Below are 15,588 nucleotides of genomic sequence, written 5' to 3' on the forward strand. Positions count from 1 at the left end.
AAGCACAGTATTTCTGTTTAATCAGAACAAAACTGCAGAGCACTTTGACTCACATCTATGCTCCTCAGTGCAAACGCATTTAGCGACCACGGGATGCCCTCGGCCAGCGCGATGTGGCCCCTGTCACAACCACGGGCACGCGGCCCGCGCCACGCTCAGCACAGGGGCTCCGCAAAGCCCTGACAAATTGCTAAACTCTCCCGAGATAAATAATCGCAAACAAAAATATTTGTGTTTACTGTGGGGATTTGTCTGTGCATAATTATGCATTAGTCATTACGAGGACTACAGGAGAGTTTTACACATGTAAATATGCTCAGTTAATTAGGCGGGACTGGTTTTGGTATGTGTCTTCTCTGCAGTCTGAGCCTGAAGTCATCAAACGCTCCCAGGTCACGATTTGGGTTGAATGAGATTGGTGAGGAAAGTGGTTCTCTCCTCTGTAATATAGCTCTAGTCAGCAATATATCTCTCTTTAAAATATTTCTTGCAGCTTTCTGTTAACGGCACAAGGTGCTTCATGCACAGTGTGCTGCAATATAACCTTCACATGGCTCCCTCTCGTACTCGCCTTCAAGGATAGTCAGATATATTTCTCAGATAATACAATATAAGCCATTATTTTTTCCTGAAACATTTTAAGTGCAGCAGCTTTTAGTAATCTTCCAGCATCTTCTGCTATGTATGACAGAGTCTATTAATGTCATTTGCATGAGAAGTACACAATAAATCATTCCTGCACAGTTTAGTACAGGTTAAGTCTAACAGTCTAACAGTGAATTTCTATGAGAAAATCAGAGCAGCTCATCAAATGGTGTAAATCAGCATGGCTCCATCAAAGATACTGAGTCACACAAACTAATAACTTGGCCCTTGGGAAAGCTTTAGGCAAAAAAAGCAGCAGAGGAAGAGCACGGTTTCTCCTACACGTTAAGGACTTCCTTCTGTGAGGACTCCTTCGACAACTGCACGAAGAGAGGATGACAAGAGAGGCGGCCCAAAGTCGTCGCTGTCTTGGTAGTGCTCTTTGGCTCTGCAACACTCTCATTCAAGCCAAAGGTTTAATTGGCAGTAAAAGAGGATTTTTAAGAAGGTCCAGTTAACTCCTCATCTCCACTTTGCTGGTTGGTTCTCCTCTATGGTCTTCACGTAGGGAGGGATTGTGCTGTCCGGGATCGGAGGGCTTCCCATCCATGCCCTGCTGCCATGGACAAGTCTACTCTGTCCAGCCCAGAAAGAGGTTTCAGCCCAAACTAGAGGGTCCCTTCTTTGAGGGTGCCTTAGTCAGGACAGACCGACCTTTTTAAATGCTCATTTTTAAATGCAGCAGATGGAATGTGTTCAGCTTGCTCAGCTCCGACTGATCTCAGCAGACATGAATCTTCTAAGCGTTCAGGTACAATAGGGAAGTTGCATGTTCCCAGGCTATTTATTTGCTACTTACAAAGAACATCATTTGGAATGCACTGGCTAAATAAGAATTAATTGTGTTAAAAATTCAGGTTAACGAATGCTGTAAGAAGTCGTCTTAAGGGAAATACAAAAAGAAAAAAAGAAAAACGGGCACTAATGATTAGAGCAAAACCCTGATGTTAGGAGGACTCGGTCTCTGTGGAAGCGGGTTACTCATCTTTTCCAGAAGATACATGCATGCATTGCAAAATGTTTATTTTGTACTCTCTGAAGTGGTTAATCTACGTGCAGAGCAATGAAAAGGTGGCTTATTAGGCTAATTGCTAATAAAAAAAAAAAAAGAAAAAACAGAACTACTGTGAGCAAATATTTAAAAACAGACGCAGAAGGCTGTGGAAACAAACACAATCTCTTTTTTTTTTTCCCCGTGAAGTTTTCCCACCAGAAATCACGCAGTTCAAAGAGACGTCCGGTTAATGCGGTACCTCCAGGCTCCCTGCGCTGGAGCTGTTCATTAGCCGCTCCGTAATTCTGTGATGCAGAACTGGATTAATGGAAAGGTGACTGGGAAGCCGCTGAGGGACCTGCTAATGATACCGCTCCGTCCTCAGAGAAGTCCTCTCCAGCCTTGCCCATGCGAGGCAAAACACACGCCAGCAGGATGCGATGCCACATTAGCACCAGAAAACACTTTGGAGAGGGAAAGAAGATGTCATTGCAGAGTGGTACTGGGAGCTGGCGAAACCCAAGATGGAAAAATAATTGCATGCCTGTTTTTTAATACAACAGGATTCCCCCAAGCTCATTAAAGCAGATGGAAGTTTTAAAACCTGTATTACTTTAAAAATTAATTTACGGCTGTGGGGCCCACTGGCCCAGAGAACATTAAAATGATAAATCCAGAAAGGTGATGTGAGCAGGAAGGAGCGTCGCTTTGGTCACAGCACGGCCGCTCAGGCAGGACGGGGACGTGGTACAGTTTTGTTAGATGCCCTCCGTGGTTCCTCCTGTCGTGTTGTTTCTGGGGTTAACCCAGATTTTAGAAGATTAGAACAAATATTAAATTTTCCCCCGAATGACACGTGTTCCTGAAAGGCTGTCGGAGCCTCTCTGCTTTGTTCGATCCCAGTTTAGGAAGGGACCTAATGCCTCCACCCTGGGCAGCACGGAGGCCCTGCAGAAAGAGCAGAAATGGCAAAATGCCCCAAGGCTGCAAACAGATCTGCAAATAGAGCTGGGCGCTCCCGGCAAGCATGTGAAAACAAAACTTAGGGACATGGTTTGACAGGCATGGTGTTAAGAGCTTACGGTTAGGCTCCATGATCTTGAAGGCCTTTTCCAGCTGTAAAGATTCCACGAGTCTACGAAAAGGCTATTTGGGTTTATATACACAGCTTTTATCTCCTTAATGCTCTGTAGCCCTTACAGTTACCTGCAGCCCTTTGGAACATCTAGCACCAGCAAAATACCCCACAAAATCCACATATACCATGTCGGTGCAAGGTGTTGCAGGATTGCACCCTTCCAGCTGGAAGGGAGGCCTCTAAACAACCTGCAACAAATAGGTGTGTGCATATATACGTGTGTATATATATATATATATGTATAAATTACTTACAGGCACCAAGGGAGCGCGCTCAGGGGGTGCTAGCGCGGCTCCCGCGCCTGCTCTCCGCGCAGCCCGCGCAGCGCTCCCGACCCCGCGCCCTGGCCCACTGTGCTTCGCTCTCCGGGCAAGGCTCCTCTCCTTGTTCATTTATCCACTTGTTTCCCTGCAGAGAGGCAGTGGTTGGAGGAGAAAGAGCATGTTTTTTTGGTGCACAGAGCAAGCAATTTACTTTTCGAGGTTGTCTGCCAAAACCACATTCCTGCTCCAGCTTCCACTGCACACGGAGGGGAGGCCAAGCTCAGGCTGATTTTGCTCGACCGGTTCTGCTCCCTGGGCCACGTGCGAGGGCTGAGCTCGCTCAAGGTTGAGATGTTCTTTCCACCTTTACATCTGAGCAGGGAAAGAAAAACCACAAGGTTTCCTCTGCAGTCAGCAAGACCCAATACATTCACTTGTTTTCTTTCAAGAGCACGCCTTTTAATTTAAAAAAAAAAAATCACCCTGGTCTAATTGGGGAATAAACTTAGCAACTGCGTTTAAGGATGAAGTGAGAAGGGGAAGGATGAAAGTAAATCATCCAATGATTCCTGGTTAATACCTGCACATGCTGTCCCTCTGCCTGCAAAACAGCACTGAAATGCTCAAGACAGACGCCAGAGGATTTTCCATGCTTGAACGGATGCGGAGGCAATGTCATGGTGTGATGGCACCTTGCCAAGCCTCCCCACCACCTGACCTTGCTTGTCTCCTGGCTTAGGAACATCTCCCAGCCTGGACTTGCCTCTAATGCAAGAGTGCCCCTCGCCATGGGCACTTAGTGCTGCTACGAAAGCTTTAGGCAGCTTAAACCAGCTTCCTGCACAGCTGGTTTTCCCTTGCCAGTGCTGCTGGGGGGCCTCAGATCTGCTGCCTTCCTCCCACCTCTGCTCTTCCCCATAGCTGCAAAGCCAGGCGTGAGCAGCACCTCTCCTGCCGCGCTGCTGGCTCCCCTCTCATTTCCAGTGGTTGTGTCACATCAAGGACAATTAAAAATACATCGGATCCTAGATGGCTTTTCCATGTACACGATTGCCCCGGGTCCTGAAGGGAGGTGATGCAACCCCCCTGCAGAAGGGACGAGCAGGGAGAGGGCAAAGAGGGCTCCGAGGGGCCCCTTTTACCAGCAGTGCTGGAGATGATTGAATTAAGTCTCTTGGCTAAGTTTTTTTCTCCTTTTCGTGGATCTTAAGTCCCCATCATTGCACCCTCAGAGCTTGACACGCAGCTTCCTAACACCCAGCCAGGCAGCTCTGCCCTCCTCCCCGGCGCTGGCACAGGCAGGTAGGCACCGCCTGGCTCAGGAAGCGAGTGTCTTTAGGGCAAATATCTCCTTCCACAGAGAGGAGAGGGATTTGTCTTTCTGCATGCAGAGAAGATAAAAAAAAAAAAAAAGAGGGAGAAAAAAAAGAAAAAAGACAAAAGCTTATTATATACCAGAATACCTTCCTCCCTCACCAAAGGTCAAACTTGGATCCAATTTCAGTCAGGAGGGAGACGTCTGTCAGACAGGCACTAATCACTATTTAGTATTCATATTCACCTATTAGAAGCTCCATGCTGTAAACATGTCTATGAATTAACAAGGCATCTGGCCTCTCTTATACAATATGAGCAGCTTGGATCATGAAGTGTCTGCAGAAAATAAAAAGTGCCTTCCATCTGTCTCTCCCAAATATCACTGCTATCACCAAAGCAAACACAACAGCTCTTCCAAAGGGCTGCACCCCCTCCCGCAGAACGTGTTAGTCAAACAAAACCAAGCGTTTCACTAAGAGCCTCTGACAGCTCTGAGACTGCTGAAATTAAGAACAGTGGGGGGAAAAAATAGCTAAAAAGCAACCAGCAAAACCTTCCTAATGAGGAAGGCTCTCCTTGGCGCTGTGACAGGCTCTGCCAGTGCCGTCCTGAGGGCAGAGCTGCCTGGCCAAAACGCCCAGGCACTCGGCCAGGGCAGAGCCCCCCTTCCTGCACCCTCCTGCTGGCAAAAACGGGGATGTCAGGCAGGGAATAACGTCCTTGGCGCTGGGATCGCAAGTGGCACGGAGGTCCCAATGGGACCTGAATGTCCCTGGCATTTACCCCTTGGGCCATGTTTGTGCTTGTGGTGGAAGAGGTTGATGCCACTTCGTGGTTCCAGAGGGCCTGTAGAAGGACCTCAGTCTTGCCAGTCCCACACCATGAAAAAGGCAAAATCCAGCAAGCTCTGCTGGGGCTGGCAGCCTTAAACCTGATCCGAACAAGACGGAGCCTGTACACTGCGCTGGGATGGCTTGGATGAGCAGCAAAAATAAATAATATAAATATGATTTATGTAAATTAGTCTGCATGCCACTTGCCAGAAAAGACAGCATTTTAAGCATGCATATCTTCAAGGAGTAAATAAGAGCTCTGTTTGCCTGCTGGCCCTGGAGGGACAGTTTTTCCTGCCCCGCTTCCTGCTCGAGGCTCTCCTGGTTTTCCCTTGGGTCCCTCCAACCTCAAGCTGCTCCTGTTTGCATTTCCCACATTTCCCTCTCTGTCTTCCCCTGGTTTCCAAATCCATTTTGGACTTCAGTTTTCACTTTTATCTGTTGCTGCTGCAAGTACTGTGTGCTCCTTTTCCCTTTCCAGGTTGGAAAAGAATTGCTAAAAGGCCAACTCTTTGGATCCGCAGACTTTGCAGTCACGATTGCACCCTGGCCATAGGGCTCTGTTGTTGAGGACCGCTTGTTTTGTGGACCCAACATGCAGACCTAACTCAGTGAGAAACCCTGGCAGCCTCCTGAATCAGGCCTAGTACATTTGGAATCATGACCACAAATATTTGCAGTTTCCAAAGGAAAAAAAAAAAGGAAAGAAAAAAAAAAGAAAACAAACAAAAAAACAACTGGCCAAACAAACCCAACGTTGCTGCAGCTGCTATGCTGGGACCTGAAAATGCAGGTTCCGAAAATACCTGTATGTGTCATTTGCCATGCAAATATTTCAAAGAAATAATTCAGTTTGTTTCTCAAGAAGACATGGTGGAAGAGCAGCCTGGGGCTGAAGCAGCCCAGAGCAGCTGGGGTTGAGCTGAGATTTGGAATGAGGGAGAAGGCAGAAAACGGAAGGGAAGCAAAGTGCAGGAGGGGAATTTTTAGTTTTCTGTGAGATGAAACGGCCAACCACGCAGATCCAAAGCTAAGGACCTGAAGCCAGCCCAGCTGGGGGCCTGGGGACTGCAGAAAGGTCTCCTGATCAAGCGTTCCCATTCAGAACATCACCAGGATCTGTCAGCACCTCCCTTTGCCTGGGGAGAAGCTTTTGAAAAAGGGATTTTTTTGCCATAAGGACTGCTACACCATGCCGACCTCCTGCACCACAGAGAACATCACCAAGGCTTTCACGCTGGGGACGCGCCAGCTCCGTGTTCCCTCCTGTTCCCATGGGACAGGGTGGCCATGGAGGACACTCCCTGGCGCTGCCCACTGGCCACACGGTTCCTGACCCCAAGCCCTGGGCCCACCAAAATCCACCGGGAATTTGTCAGGGGCCAGAACGGGGACAGGCTCAGGCTGCGGGCGCCCAAGGAAACTCGTCAAGCATGAAAGCTAATTTAGGAGGAGCTCAGCGCCTTGCGTTCGGAGACACGGAGCAAGGCAAAGGCATGACAGGGTTTGGTATATTTTAACTGAATTATGGTCCACTAGGGACTGAGCTAAGACCACAAACATTATTTCACTTTCTAGCAAAGCTGCAGTGATGAATATGGGTTTCAGAGGAGAAAAGCTGGGTGGTTCTTGTTTCTAATCTTGAATCATTCCTCCTCCTTTAGAGGTTAAGCATGAATATTGTGGTACACGGATGCTAAAACAAAGGCTGACATCCCCTGGTGCTGCACACAGGATGGCAGGTAACTGCAGTAAAGCTTAAACCGTACATATCAAAATGCCACAGATTTTTGCAGCAGGCTCCGTTAAAAATATTCTGTTTAATTGATTTTTTTGTTAAAAAAATCTATTATGCTGCTCTAGGCTTGGCTATTGATCTGCAGGGCTGCAGAAGTAATGAAGAAGCCTGCAAATCAATAAGGCCAAAGTATATCTCAAACTGTATCTGCTCCACCAGCACGACGGGGATGTGGCCAGTCAAATTCCCCAGACGGGGCTGCGAGTCTGAACAAACCTGTTCTGGGGACGGCTAAGATTTATTTCTATTGGCATAAACATAACTAATGAAAGCCCAGCGACTCTTCACTTCCATGAAAGCAGATAATATATCGCGCTGCTCACAATGAGATGAGCAAGAACACATTTGCAAAGGAGAGGGCAAAGGAAAAACCACCCCTCCCTCCACCGCGAGCTCCGTTTTGTTCTTAGTGCCCTTGATTCTCCTCCACCTCCTTCTCCCCCCAGCCAGGATAATATTTCTCCTCGGAGCCCTTGCATGGGCTTCAACATGGCTTTTACAAGTCTCTAAGGCTGGAATTTTAGGTTTTCTTTTATCCCTCACTGTCAGGATGGAGTAGGTAGGCAGCTAAAATCACAGGCTGATAATACTGTTTGGGGCTAGTGACCTTATCTTATCTTGTTCCTATTACTCATATTACCTTTGATAAGCCAGCCGGGGTGGCGCGCGAGGCAGCTGCAAGCAAGCGACCTCACTGAAGTTGAGATGACTCTTTGCTGTGATGGAAGAGCTGGACTGACGCAGAGCTACTGCGAACCCGGCTGGCACTTTCCACGCGAGCCCTTCCCTTCCTGCCCGGCTCGGCACCGAGGGCCGGCGCTTGCTGGCGCTGCCTCTGCCAAGGGTTGCGAGGGCGATGGACATGGCAGGCCTTGGACACCCAGACACGGGCGCACGCTCGCCCGGCCCTGCTGGGCCCGCTGCTCCACTGGTGCTGCCTCTGCCAAGGGTTGCGATGGACATCGCGGGCCTCGGACACCCAGACACGGGCGCACGCTCGCCCGGCCCTGCTGGGCCCGCTGCTCCACTGGTGCTGCCTCTGCCAAGGGTTGCGATGGACATCACGGGCCTTGGACACCCAGACAGGGGCGCACGCTCGCCTGGCCCTGCTGGGCCCGCTGCTCCACCCATGCTGCCTCTGCCAAGGGTTGCGATGGACATCGCGGGCCTTGGACACCCAGACATGAGCGCACGCTCGCCCGGCCCTGCTGGGCCTGCTGCTCCACCAGCGCTGCCCGCAGCGAGGGGCAGAGGCACCAAGTGCCCCCCGGAGCGATGTGACTACAGCTCATGTTGGGCCTGTTCTCTTGGTGCCCACCTTTTTTTATTATTTTTAACTCCCTGATAGCTCAAACCAGCACAGCCACCGGCATAACGGCAGCTTTGCCCCTGTAAAAGGGCCTGTTCCTGCATCGCTCCTTCGCTGGTGCTGGCAGCAGCCCCACGCGCCTGCGGATCAGCCCCTGCCGCCAGGTCGCGACTGTCACTGCCACTTACCGCTTCAGTCTCTTCGAACTTGCAAATTAATCTAATTTTTTTTCCCTTTTTTTTTTTTTTTTTGAACCTCCGAAGTTTAAAAATATGGTAATGCAATTAGCGGCTTTGGCAGGCTAATGAAGCCACTTTAAATCCTTGCAAAAATACCATTAAAAGAGAATGCTTAAGAGCCTCTTCAAACTTTCCAAAACGTGAAGTACGTTCGTATTCAGAAGATGCCAATCTAGTCTCCTTTCTCCAAGGTTCAAGATTAATTAGGGACTTGTTTAGTGCATGAATGAGGAAACAAATGAACTCTTGGATCGCAGAGCAGTGGAACCAATTTTTTAATCATTTTTTTTTCTTTACAATTACATTCCTATCAAGAAAGTCTTCATTAGACTTTCTGTCACAGGACGACATCATGTCAGGTAACTATTACATGCGCTTGGCTTCCACCCAAAGATGGAGCAATATGAATTTTCTCAGAAATAAATACAGGAGATATATATTTAACACAGTATTTTCTCATTAAAATGCTATTGCATTTTCATAATAAATAGATATAAGCCTTCTTCCAAGACTCCCTCAAAACAAATGATTTGGAAAAGACCATCTTCCCCTTCCTAAAACCAGCCTTGGTATTTAAAGATTACCTTAGAGAAATACATTAATGCCTGATACAAGCAGCACTACAGAATAGAGCGAGATTGCTAAGGTAAGCAATAAGAGATATGAAGGGAGTGAATATGATTGAGACTAATTGTTAAAGAATGAGTTTTGCATATTTAGCAAAGGAGAAAGGGAAAAGTGCTCTGGCTTTCTCAATGACCTACAAACTGCCTTGATGATCAATCACTTTGGTTAATCCCATCCATAAAGCGGTTTGGAGCTGGATCAAAATTGTACCCAAACTCAGTTGCAGCCCTACGCCTGCCCACTGCGTTCAGCATGAGCGAGTTCACTTTTCATTGCTCTCTCTTGCCATGTACTATGTTTGTTTTGATGGTGAGAGTTTCCCCAGGAAGAAATAAGGCATTAAAATAGAATAATTTGCAAAAAGAAAGAAAAAAAAGGCCTCGTGCATTGTCATTTTGGGGTAAATCTGCTTGCTGTGGTCATGCTCAGAAAGGGAAGCAAAACTCATGCAAGGCCCTATTGCAAAGTAAAGGCACACGAGCACCAAGGCAAGAGCAAACGCCAGAGCCACCCTTTCTGCACTGCTGGTTACACGCTTGTACTTATTAAAAAGTTTAATTGCAGTTAGGTGAGCTGTGTCCGCAGCACAGCCTCACGTCACCGTATCAGGACCCAGGGATCAGGCAGCCTTCACTCCATGGCTCTTCAGAGAGGAGCCCACGTGCCGCAAAATGCCTCTTTCTTTCCACAAGTGATTGAGAGCATGAAGATTCACCCTATAACCCAGGACAGAGGCTTGGGGAGAAATGGGAAATACGTAACGATGACTGGCAGGTCTACTGTTTTCCATTAGTACCAATTTATCATTAGTTAGACCTCTACCGAGGTGAACAGATAATGTTTGCTTAAGTGAAAAGGCAGGGGTATAACTTTTGTAGCTGATTTGTTCATTTCTACCTCTCTCGTGTCCTCTGAGCAATTGCAGATCAGATTTACACTTCCCAGGACATATTTCTGTGGTTATTTATAAATAAAGTATTGCATCACCTCTTGACCACACTCCCTAACCTCATTCCCATGGGGTAGGGCCATAAAGTCCATGCAGTAGATACTCTTGGTGAAAGGGGCAGACAGCAACAGTGATTTCACTCATTATTTCCTTAAAATTACCAAAATATTTTAAAAATATATGGGGGAGGAAGAGAATTTACTCAAAGATTGTGAGCACTTGTGCTATCTTTTAATAGTTAGCAAGACCAGCTACAGAAATCTGCTGTGTCTCAGAACTGACTGGTAGAAGCTGTGTGAAGAAATCTCCAACCTATCAACCTTACCTGATGTTACCAGGTGTAATGAAGACTCCAGATTCATTTTTGCCTGTCTTATTCACTGGGCAGTTGCTCTATAAGCTCTTTAAGTCCCTCTGTTAAGGTGGAGAGCACGTGCACTGCCTTTCCACTCATCTTCCAGCCTGCTCTGCTGTGTCTCATCGAAGGGCAGGGAGTGCAGAAACTCAGCCCAGGTTGCTGATGTTCTCAAAATATCCTCAAATAAACCCCAATTCCTGGAGCTGTGGAACACTGCAAGAGGTGTTATTGTCATTGATAAAAGCTCTATTAATAAAAGCAGGCAGGAAGGGGGATCTGGCCCTCCCCTTTCTGCTGCAAAAAGAAACAGGGAAACATGACCCAAGTGCCATGAAAAAGGAAGCAAAGAGTGTCAGGTGAATAAAAAGAAGACCCTTGTGCTGCTTGATTAAAAAGACAAACAGACTCCAGCTTTTTGACACTAGGCTCAAGTTTTTTCATCAGCCTTGGCCTTTTGCGCTGCCTCTCCCTGGTGCAGGTCCTAATTACTTGGTTAACACGACCCTCTGTTTATCTATCGCCGGCTCCGGCACCGAGTCCTCGGCAAGCAGAAAGCTCCAGCTCTCCCCTTTCACGTGAGCCGGACACCCCGAGCGATGCAACCAGCCGTGTGAACACAGAGCCGTTGCAGAAGGGGAGGAGAGCCAAAGTTCTGCACGAAACAGAAGAAAAGGATTGGGGAACCTGGTGGAAGAGACAGGGGACAATAAAAGGCTGTGCCAAATAAACGTGGTGCTCGGAGCACTCGCACAGACCTCGGCAAGGCGCGATTTGCACTCGGCAGCCGCACTGTCACGGGTCACTTATTTGCATCAAAATGACAAGAGACTTGATTGAAAGAAAAGAAGGGTCATGCTAATCTACCAGTCTGCTCCCTGCCTCATTATAATCCCGATAGCCTTGAACCAAATTCCACGCAACTCTGGGGATGCTTTGTTCCAATGCAAGCCAAAATTTTGTGCTTAGAACTATCCATGGGACAAAATACCAGTTTGCACTAAATAATTGTTTACTTGGTCCCTGCCATACAGCTGTGAGTGAAAACGGGATCAAGTAAAAGCTGAAGCTGGGAGGATGGGACTGCATTTGAATGGGAGTTTGGAAATCAGACTGACTACAAAGACCAGGCACTTTTTTTTTTCAGTGCAGACGCATTTTCTTTGGTGCTTTGTGACCACTGCTTTATTCTGAGCCGTGTGGCCAGGCAAAGTCTTGCTGAGAGGGGAGGCCCGGGGTTTAGAAAGCAAAGGGTGAGAGGGGGTGGGCTTGTCTTTAAAATGTTGGCCTCTGTCTGCTGGAGCTAGACAGGGGAAATATTGTATATGTGCTTCGATGTTTTGCTAGTTCTCACAGCATTGGATCACTCCGACTCTTGGCAAAGCTTCAGCAAGTTTCGGGAAAAGGTCCCTGAGCAATGGTCGGAGAGCAGCACATTTTGGAAGCAGCGCACGGAAGGAATGAGCTTGGGCTTTTTGCAATTCGGGAACAGGGAGGAAGCTTGTGCAGCTGGACTCTAAATAACCAGGTTTAGCGTGGTCTGCAAATACACAAAACCTGCTACCCTGAACCCTGCTGCTCTGATAGAGTTTTAATAGCTTCTGCAATAAAAACCAGTGAGTCCCAAAGGAGGGCTCTCCGTTTATTCAGAAAGAGGTTGCTAAATTCCTATACACAACGGATGCCACTGCTGGAATACGTGCTTTACTATCCTAGCAGCTCTCCTTCCTGCCAGCCAGGTGAAGGCACGGAATATAATTATGTATGTAATCAGATTTGCAAGGTTAACCGCCCTGCATCGTAAATACACAGGGATTTATGACCATAGAGTTGTGCTACCTAAGGCTTTGAGAGAAACGTGCCATGCCTTCTCTCTGGCTCCCGAAAAAAGCGAAAGAAAGATATCAAGATCTAGAAATGGCTGTGCCATAATGGAAGATCCTCAATAGACTTGGTTTAATCACATATTTCTATCATTTCCTGAGCCTTATTGAGGCAAGAAAGGTGTTAAACTGGGCAGTGAGCCCCTTCACCCCCGTTTCTGCACGACCGCTCTGCACTTCGCTCATCCTCGGCAGTGCAGCAGACCCGGCTGTTTTCCCTCGTCCCTTCCTACTTCTCTCTGCCACTTTCCATGGCATTTTCCTGAATTAACCCAGCATTGTGCTTTATAAGTGCAGGCTGAAACATATATATTTATATAAAAGTCCTATCTAAATAAAAACTTGTGGCAGCTGACATTTCTTGCACGCACCAGGACCCACGTGAGGCCTTGTAAGTCCTTTTTTATCTTTAAAGACGAGTCAAAATTGCAGCTACCAGGCGGAGCAAGTGCCCCGCAGAGGGATGGAGACAACGCGATGCTCCCGCTGCCACGAGGGACACCCGGCCGGGGACGCCCCTCAGGGACCCCCGATGCCAGGGATGGGGGGACAGACGCGTCACCAGGACACGGCTGAAGCCTCCGTCACCCGCTGGCAGCGCCCAGCACAGGTCCCCAGGACTCTGCTCCCTGCTCTCACTGCCTGTCCCCCCTTTCCCAGCAGAGCAGCTCCAGTAATTCTGGCTCCTGGCATCTTCCAGGCGCTTCCCTGCCTCTTCCCAGCCCTGCAGCCTGTTTTTCTGCAGCTTTGTTTGCAGCAGATGGTCTCAGTGCACGGCAGGAACCCACTCATCCCTCTGCAGATCAGCCACAACATAGATAAGGCCGTACTCAAAGCAGTGTCTCCGACCCAAATTAGGCTGAAGAACAGACTCCCCAAGCAGAGAGGCTGAACCAAATCAGGAGACCAATGTGTTACATGAGAGGCATCTCCTCCTCCTACTCTGGGTGTCCCGATTTGGTTGGCATCGCAGAGAGGTGCCCCAGACCTTCTGCAGGACGTGTCCCCCGCAATCCAGGTCATGCAGCAATCACCAGTTGCCACCTGTTTCTCCTCCAAGGGAGACCTGGAGGTCTCTGCTCCAGGCCCTAAAACATTTCCAAGAGGGCTGAGTCAGAAGAGGCCTCTCAATGCAAAACCTCTGCAACCTTCACATATGCTGACCTGACTCCAAAAAGCCACCCAATACCTGTTTTGAGAAATGAGGATGCTAAAAGAGCTTCCAAAACGCATGGCAATACTGGTGCCCAAGCACACTTGGAGCACACCCCAGCGCTGCTCCAGAGGACGGGACGAAGGCAAGCGGGACCACAAGTGTCACTGCAGAGACTGCCAGCTCTGCACTTGCGGCACAGTTTGTGACACACACACAGTGCCGAAACACCGGAAGGCAACCAAACCACTGCTGTGTTTTGCAGACTTGCACGGGTAGCTTGTGCTGGCTCCGAGCACGGACGTGTCTGGAGGTTGCTCTGAAGTCGAGCAGGATGTGAGAAGCACGCTCAGCTTCTGCTTTCATGTGCACCTGCAGCGGGGCCTGGGGCTCCTGCACTGCTGCTGTCCCCAGCAGGGCTGCTGGACACCCTGCACGGCCCGGAGGCAACGTCTGCGCTGCGCTCCGCTGGGATTCTCTGGACAATCCCGCCCGCTTCCCATCGTGGTGTTCAACGTTTCTTCACGAAGCCAGATGCTGCCGTTCGCTCTCTAAGCCCTTACGGCTGCGATGCCCGAGATAAGAGAGGCTGCAACAAACGCGGAGAACCCGCAAGGCCCAGGAAATAGGAAGAGCTGCAGAGCCAGAAGTGTAAAGGGTTCAGAGGTGATCACAAGGAGGAACCTGGTAGGATGTGCGAAGAAAAAGTGAAGCACTAAGGTGAAGGTGATGACCGAAGTGAAACCCAGCTGGTCTTCACACCTCGTGACCATAACACAGTGACACCAGGTGGGTGCCACCAGCTGCACCCACTCGTGGAATGGAACTCATCAGGATTGAAGCACTGTGGATGCACCCACCTGGCTACGCGTGGAAGAAAAAGGGCATTTTGTACATTTTATTTTAAAGAAAGTCCTCTCCCATTTCTATCCCCTCGCACTGGTACCCCCATCTCCTTTCCTTTCACGCTGGCCTCCTGCTCCTCGCGCAGGCGAGGCCATGAGCCTCTGCCTTGGGGCAGGCCACTGCCTGCCTGCTTTGAAAACAGCAACACTGGGATCATGAACAGCCAAAGCTGAGCTATTTTATGGAGCTCATCCGAGATTTCCATCGGAGATATCACTGCGATTAGCACCACTGTCCTTTACAGGGCTCCTGAGGTCATGCATATGCTAGAAAAGAACTTCTTGCACTTACATTCGGTGCTGATGAGAAAGGAGTGCATAATCTAGTCTTTTAGGAGACCAGTATCCTTGGCAAGAGCCTACAGACGGGAAAGGAATCAAGGCCAGGACGAGGTAACACAGGATACACAGGCTGCGAAGGGCAGAGCGTCACCGAGAAGGGTGCAGAGACTGCGGCCACGGGAGTCACTGCCTTTCAAAAGAACTACTGCTTGCCAAAACAGCCCCTCTTGGCTACAAACCGCCGCCCTACAGCCATGAACAACGTTGGTGGGGACGGTGCCTTGGCCCCAGACTGGGGGCATTGCCATGGGAGTCAGGAGGCCTGCGCTGCACTGCCAGCCCAGGCCATTTCTAGCGGGATTTTTGTCCAGTGAAAATGTTCCAGCCTCTATCCACCACCCAGAAATGCTCTTTTCTTTGCAAATGTGTGCAGGATGGCACTTGCACTGCTTTACTGCAGATTCAAAGGGTCTTTTTAAAATGATTGCTATTCACCCTGCAGCTGCCTGCAGCTCCAATGCAAGGCGAAGGGAAAGCTTGCCACGCTCTTTGCAAGGTGACAGTCCCGCTCCTGCCAGCACCGCACAAAACGCGACCTCTCTCTCAGCCCCGCGCCCAGCATCGGCTAGAACCTCTTTGGGAAACACTGGCCTATTTTAGGGGCTGGAATTTGGAGGAGGCCGCAATCCTCGTACTGTGCCCAGGACACTGCTGCCACTCGCATCGGCACAAAACGATGAAAGGACACGGATTGCCGCGCGAGTTTTCCAAGGGGATCCAATTAAAAACACAAGGCTAAGCAAAAACGTTCAAAGAATTGTAAAAAATCACTGCAATGTCCTTTCAAGTGAAGATCTCACCTTTCATAACGTGCTGGATCTCAGTGCAGCCCAGCGAG

The sequence above is a fragment of the Tinamus guttatus genome, unplaced genomic scaffold (assembly GCF_059628265.1).
Source record: "Tinamus guttatus ecotype Peru unplaced genomic scaffold, ASM5962826v1 Tinamus_guttatus_pri_ptg000188l, whole genome shotgun sequence".
Lineage (NCBI taxonomy): Eukaryota > Metazoa > Chordata > Aves > Tinamiformes > Tinamidae > Tinamus > Tinamus guttatus.